General features: G+C 43.1%; 2 protein-coding genes across 2 annotated transcripts in view; one reads left to right on the forward strand and one right to left on the reverse strand.

Annotated features, from left to right (window-relative positions):
- Positions 1–335, reverse strand: part of LOC113820188 (carbohydrate sulfotransferase 1) — a 49,281-nt gene extending 48,946 nt beyond the window's left edge. Inside the window, exon 1 of the mRNA XM_027372473.2 lies at positions 1–335. This exon is cut by the window's left edge and continues 781 nt beyond it. The gene's annotated coding sequence lies outside the window, so the exon portion shown is untranslated.
- Positions 1–7,500, forward strand: part of LOC113820187 (solute carrier family 35 member G1) — a gene marked incomplete in the record, with an annotated part of 60,138 nt that overhangs the window by 43,015 nt on the left and 9,623 nt on the right.

Here is a 7,500-nt window from a genome sequence, read left to right on the forward strand (position 1 = left end):
TTGCGATATCTCTTGGGCACCTTTGGTCAGGGAATGTTTTCCTAATGAGCGGCCAATGAAAACGCAGTTGGCACCAAGCGGAGATCTGATTGGTCCATGGCGAGTTCGAGGGAATCCGCAGGATACACTCGGCACGCCTGTCAAGCTTTCTCTTTTACAACGCCTATCACGGCCAGAGCATCTTCTCCTGCTGCCACAGGATGAGGCTCCCCTTCTCACTCGTAATGCTCGAAGTCCGGGCTCGTTTTCCGACGGCTAATCTTTGCGAACGGATGAAAACGATCTTAAGAATTTTTGACTGTCCTCTCAAGACACGTCAGCACACTCCAGGTAACCAAAAGCCGGTCGCTCGTTTCTTCAGGCCGCCATGAAGATATGAGTTACCTGTTCGCTTTTCTTGGACATATTTATCCTTAAACGCTAACGACAGACAAGCTATCATACATCTTAGCATGTACTAACTGAATCAAAGCATAACACACAGGAATATGGCAACGCATTTGAAGCACCGAAAATGAAAAGGGAAATGGGACATGAAAAAAGATAATCGATATCCCCGGAAGATCCTTGCCAGATTCGCAAGCAGGTAACGGAGTTGGGATCAGCTGTGACTTGCCGGAAGTGATAAACTATCCTGAGACAAAGTTTTATTTTTCGGCGGATGTATTGTCTCTGGCGATCGCATTTCTGCTGGAATTTTGCGGCCAGGGCTTATATTGCTTTCTAAGTCGCTTCTGAATCGAAAGGGTAGTTGTATTAAATTTCTGTGTACGTTTTCTAAGGGATGTTTCCAGTACATGTGCGAGTTTTTTTCCCGAAGAATTTTCCAGTTTACTCTTTTTTTATATTTTGGATGAAAAACTGACTTCAGTATTGATATGTTTACTTTTGCTTTCAGACTCTAGATTTATTTTTTTCTTAGAATCCATAATTATTAGGATTTTTATTCATTTTATTATTCAGTAATTGCACACACATATTTTTTCAGATTTTATAGTCTCTTTTCTAATGTGGTTATGCGATTTTTTGTTCTAAGACCTCATATTTATTCATTAGCTTCTAAAATGGAATGTTTCAGGTTGGAATTCCTGTTTCTAAATTTTAATGTGAGTGGGCGCGCGTGCGTGTGCGTGCGCATGCGTGCGAGCCTGCGTGTGCGGTCAAGTAGACCCTTAGTTTTCAGCTTCATGACTGAAAGTGACCAGGACCGGAATTATTATTGTGTCTATATTGCGAATTGCAGGTATTCTCGGGCTAATTCGATATGGATGCGAAGGTGATTGATGTTTCGCGAAAGAGGCATCGCGAATTTCGTGGTTGCATTTCCGTTTTATATCGAGTTAGAAGATAAACTAGAAACGAAATGCAAAAGTAAACCCAAAATTAGCCATCACTGGCAATTTTCTTGGGTCGTAACGAATTGTTTATCGATGTATGAATAAAAATTTTCCTACAAACACAAACACAAACACACACAAACACACACACACACACACACACACACACACACACACACACACACACACACACACACAAAACAAAACAAATGTAAAGAGAAGATATACATAAAAGAAAATATATATATATATATATATATTTATATATATATATATATATTTATATATATATATATATATATATATATATATATATATATATATATATATATATATAGACAAATACCCAGCCCAGAAGATATCCCACACCTATTACACACATAAAGCCAAGTCTCCTTTTTTCCCACAAGCGAATGAGGGGCTCCTTATGACGTCATCGAAGACGGTGATTGGGCGAATAAAAGCTTGGGAAAGTGAGATGCAGATTGTCCGCGTGGTAATGTGCGAGGGGCGATTGTAATGAATGCGGAAAAGCTGCAAGATTATGGAGAATGATGTGGGAATGAGGAAAGAGAAAGGGTGGGGGGGGGGGAAGAGTGGATAGAATGAGAGGAGGGAGAGGAGAGAAAAGGTTGGATTGAGAAGGGGGTGGGATGAGAGAGGAGGAGGGAAAGGAGAGAAAAGGAAAGATGGAGTAAGAAGGGGGTGGGGATGAGAGATGGAGAAAGGAGGAGAGAAGAGAAAATATGGATTAAGAGGGGGTGGAATGTGAAATGGAGAAAGAGGGAGAGAAGAGAAGAGATGGATTAAGCGGGGGTTGGGATGAGAGGTGGAGAAAGCGGGAAAAAGAGAAGATAGAAAATGGAAGAAAGGATTTGAAGATAAAAATGATGGGTAACAGAGGATAGAATTAGAGGCGAAGAAAGAGAGAACGAGAGGGAGGGAGGGAGGGAAAGAAGTGAAGAGAAAGGATAAAAAAGATGATGGAGAAAGAAAGATAGATTAGAAGAGAAAGGAACCGAAGAAGAAAAATGAAGGGAAAAGGAGAGAATAGAAGAGAGAAAGGATAAGGGAATGAAGGAAAGGAAATGGAGAAAAATAAAGGAGAGAGTGGGAAGGGAAGGAAGGGTGGAGAGAGAGATGAGAAAAATGATCAGGGGGCGAATTAAAAGATCTGGAAAAAAATGTGAACAAGAGAGGGAAGAGAGAAAAAGAATAATAACAATAAAGAGAGAGATAAAGGGAGAGAGGCGAAGAGAGACGAAGGAGGGAAGAGGTAGATAAAGGCTAGAGAGATAGAGAGACTGAATCTAAAACGGACAGATAAACAAAAACATACATGTGAATATTCATGTAGGAAAGGAGACAGGATGAAAAACAACAAATATAGAAAAAAAACACGAAAAAAACGAAAAAGAATAGAAACGTAATATGCTAGAAAGCCTTTCAATTTTGGAAAGACGAGAGCTACTCATGCGCGTCCAGAACTCCACGAAAAACGCCGTGAAAGTCGACAGCAGGTCAGCGCATCTTGAGAGTGGAAGCTTAGCAAATACCTCTTTTTTTCTTTAATGACTATTTTTTTTTTTTTTTTAACTCCACCATCACTTTCTTGGTAACACTGCGAAGACACAATAGCTATTCAAAAATCAACTGTGTGTATCTTCAATTCTTTTGTTTTCTCTGTTTTTTTCCCGAAGATAGTAATGAAAATAGCCAAGTGTTTTTTTATCTTCAGCTTTTGGGTGTGTAGGCAACCGTTTCTAGTAAGTGATTTCATTTTTCGATAAAAATTATACACAAACGTTTGATAAATATCACTTTCCATAAAACGGGATGAATGTCAAACATTTTCCATTTTAGTTCAACCATTTTTTTGTGTTTGTGATTATGTCGAAAGTGAGCAAAAGAATTTTTAAAATCCACCATTATTACGGATGGCAAATACTACTATTATTATCATTAATGGTAACAATAGATATAATTGCAAGGCTAACAATAGTAAGCATTATGATAATCAGATACACTAATTGTTATGAGCAAACAGGTTTGGCATGGTAATTTCCAAGTCCTATTTTCATACTTTTATCATGACAGTTGTTTTTTCCTCTCTCTCTTTGTCCTTCTTTAAGTTTGTAATAACTTCCTTCCTGCCTTTAGTAATTATGATGTGAACTGTGATAATTCTGATATGAATGTATCATTGAAAAAGTCAAAACAATATAAGGACAGGTCTATCAATGGCCACTGTAACCATGTTCGACATTTTTTTTATTCGACAGCAATGTTCAAGTGATATAGACAGTTGTAAAACAAAAAGTTATTTTTGGAATTGTGCAAAACCTCGGAGCCTTGGGATGACTGACTCAGCTGCCAATTAGCGCCTTGAAGTTGAATAATAATGTATGACTAAATACTCGTGTAAAAGGAGGTAGGAAATGGACAGAGAGGGGGTGGGAGGGAGGGAGGGAGGGAAGGAGAGAGAGAAGGAGAGAGGGAGAGAGAGCGAGAACGAGAGCGAGAGCGAGCGCGAAGGGAAAGAGAGAGAGAGTTGAGAGCGAGAGGGAGAGAGCGAAAGAGAGAGAGAGGAGAGGAGAGTTAAGGGAACTTTAAAATCTGGAACCCCATCAGCATAATTCGTCTGGCGAGCTTTGTTTCGACGAGATATCGTTAATGGGCGCCGTTCTCTCCGCTGACCCGTGCAACGAGCGCACGCGATGCTTTTGCAACGCACGCGCGCTTGGGACACTGTGTGGTTCCGCCTTATTTGCCGACTTAAACAGTTCTGGAAAGGCGCCGACGGGGTCCCACTTCCTGCACCCGTGGACGCAGTCAGCTGGTCATAACAACACACTTTGCCTCCCTTGCGTCACGCGCGTCGTCATCGTTACGTCACGCGTCACGCAGTTCGATGTCGGGTTGAGAGATTCCATGCACCGCCCTCGGCCCCTCCCTATCCCCCCTCCTCCTCCCTCCCCCGTCTTTTCCCCTACGCCCTCGACCTCCCTGCCCCTTTCCCCTATGTGCCCTCCCTTTGCCCTTAGCCACACCCCTCTACCCTCTGCGCTTCCCTCTGCCCCCCTCTCATCTCCCCTTATTCCTCTCCCCCCGTCTCCCACACGCCCCTCCCCTCTCCTCCCCCCACAGTGACTCCCCTCCCCACCTCCCTCGTCCCCCCCCCTCCCCCTTTTGATTCCCCTATATCACGATGCGTTGATTATGCAATGAACTTTTTCTTTCTCGTTTGGATCTCCCGTGGGCCGGTGACTCACTGTGTTCTCTGCCCTTTTGTGTTTACTCCTTTCTCTCTCTCTCTCTCTCTCTCTCTCTCTCTCTCTCTCTCTCTCTCTCTCTCTCTCTCTCTCTCTATATATATATATATATATATATATATATATATATATATATGTGTGTGTGTGTGTGTGTGTGTGTGTGTGTATGTATGTATGTATCCCATTAGTTGAATTAGTCCGTAAAAATGAAAAGATAAAAAAAATAAAGACGCGGAACGGTTTGATCAACAATCACTTCTATGCTTGGCTGTGTCGGGGTTGAGGGAAGAGCAACGGAGGTGGAGCAAGACGGGGATTTCAGGAGTTGGGGAATGGGAGTGGAGGAGGAAAAGGAAAGAAAGGAGGAGGAGGAAGAAGAATGATAAGAAAAAAAGGGAGGAGGGGAAAGGGAAAAAAGGAGGAGGAGGAGGAAGAAGAAGAAAATGGAGGAGGAGGAAAAGGAAGAAAAAAGGAGGAGGAAGAAGAAGAAGGAAAGGGGAGGAGAGAAGAGGGAGGAAATGGAGGAGGAAAAGGAAGAAAAAGGAGGAGGAGGAGGAGGAGGAAGAAGATGAAAAGGGAGGAGGAGGAGGAAGAAGAAAACGGAGGAGGGGAAGGAAGAAGAAGAAAACGTAGGAGAAGGAAGATGAAGAAAAGAGGAGAAGGAAAAATAAAAAGAGAAGGAAGAAGAAGAAAGGAGAGGAGAGGAAAGAAGAAAATAGAGGAGTAGGAGAAAGAAGAAAAAGGAGGATGAGAAAGAACATTGAGAGGGAGGAAAGAAGAAGGAAAGCAAAGGAAAAGGGAACTAGAAAAGGAAAAACAAACAACATGAAGGAAGGAGTAGGAAATTACAGAAAAGAAAACAAAGAAAAGAGAGAGAAAGAAAAACGAGAGAACGTAACAGAAGAAAAAAGTTACACTAAAACGTTGTCATTCTATCTGGAACTCCCTTGTACGATGTGCCAATGCAAAGACGAACAAAAATACTAAAATATCGCTTCTGCAACAGGGAACGTATCTGGTGCAAGTCTCTTTATTTTTTATTTTTTATTTTTTTTTTTATTTTTTATCGTTTTTCTTTTTTTTAATTCTTTTTGTTTATTCATTAATGTTTATATCAAACTGGCGTTTTTCTTTTTTTTTTTGTTCTTTATTTATTTATTTATTTATCAATCTGAAACCGACAAAAAAATGGCTTAAAACGAAGGCAAACGGAGACGGAGAGGGAGGGAGGGAGAAAGAGAAAGAGAAAGAGAAAGAGAAAGAGAGAGTGAGAGAGAAAGAGAGAGTGAGAGAGAAAGAGAGAGAAAGAAAGAAAGAGAAAGAGAGAGAGAACGAAAGAAAGAAAGAACACCCGAGGAGGAAAGAAACGCCAAAACGAAACGAAGCATAATACCCCCCCCCCCCCCAGTGTCCGCTCGCATCCACGAAAAGGAGCTTAGTCAGCCTTGTCCAGCTCGCTACGCCCACACGCCCGGGGTAAGTGGCAGGAGAGGAGGGGGGTGGGGTGGGGTGGGGGTTCTGGATCAACACGACTACCGTTTTGGTTGAGATGTTGTAGGATAATGGGGGGGGGGGAGGGTAGAGAGGGAGGGGGGAGGAAAGGTGAGAGACAGAGAGAGAGGGGGGGGGGAAGAGGAGAGAAGAGAAGAGGGAGCGAAGAAAAAGGGTGAGAGAGGTGAAGAAAGGAGAAGAGATGGAAGGAAAAATGATAGGAGAGACGGGGGAATAAAATGAGAGAAAATGGAGGAGTGAAAATAATGAGAATAAAAGGCGAGAGAGAGAGAGAGAGAATATCGATCTCAGAGAAAGGGAAAGGGAAGAGAAAATAAGTGTGAGAAAACGAAGGTGCAAAAAACAGAATCGTAATCCCCCAAAGAAAAATAATAACCGGAAAAGTGAAACAAACCAGGGGTCAGTTGTGCAAGGTTGAAAGGAACGTAAATATATGTCATTACATTAGCGCGAGAACCCGGACCGCCATGACGCGCTTGGAAATCCGAAATGAAACCCCGCAGCTCGCCTGGAATACAAACAAAAATCAAAAGCAGAACCTAGCCATTTCCTTCAATATTCCGCTAGTAATCCTTTCCTCTTTTCCCTCATTCTGTAATTCCTCCGACCCCCTTTTCCGACGCATTCTGAATTCCCTTGCTCTACGCTCGTTCTCTCTCCCGCCAAACGCATTCTGCCGACGCTGCTGCACCGTCCGTGTCCGTTTTACACGAGTTGTCCCTCCTGCATGTGCATCACGCTCCCGAAGGCCACACACTTGACCATTTGGCAGATCACATCCTCTCTCGTTCAAGGTGAAGCCGGAGCGTACGTGTGTTTATGTGGGCGAGGACAAGGGGACACGAGTACTTCAAAGGTCTTCTATTCTTGCTCGGTTCTTGTGTGGTCTTTGGGGAATATTCGCGTCTCTTCAAGGACGTGTGCAGCGGGTACAGTGCGAGGGAGTGTTCTTGATTTTGTGTCCTTCATCTATGTGGAAGCGTGTGTTTCTATTTGTGTATATGTGTGAGAGAGAGAGAGAGAGAGAGAGAGAGAGAGAGAGAGAGAGAGAGAGAGAGAGAGAGAGAGAGAGAGTGTGTGTCTGTGTCGTACCTCTTGCCGTTTCTTCGTTTTTTCAATTGCGTTGATGTTTAGGCGCATGAAACTCCTTTGTCTTCTCCGATATCGAATCTTCGCGCCTGTCGACCTGTCCCAATTTCTCCTTCCTCTTTCCCTTTCCCCAACTTTCTCCAGTCTCCCCCGATTCGCTCCCTCGCAATCCGAATCCGCTCCTCATCCCAGTCCCCTCGCTGAGTCCTTCCCACACGCCCTGAAATGACTCATTACGGCCCACTTGTTTCCAGACGGAGCCGGCATAATGACGCTATTAATTGTATAGA

This window comes from Penaeus vannamei, chromosome 9 (genome assembly GCF_042767895.1).
Source record: "Penaeus vannamei isolate JL-2024 chromosome 9, ASM4276789v1, whole genome shotgun sequence".
In the NCBI taxonomy this organism is placed as follows: domain Eukaryota; kingdom Metazoa; phylum Arthropoda; class Malacostraca; order Decapoda; family Penaeidae; genus Penaeus; species Penaeus vannamei.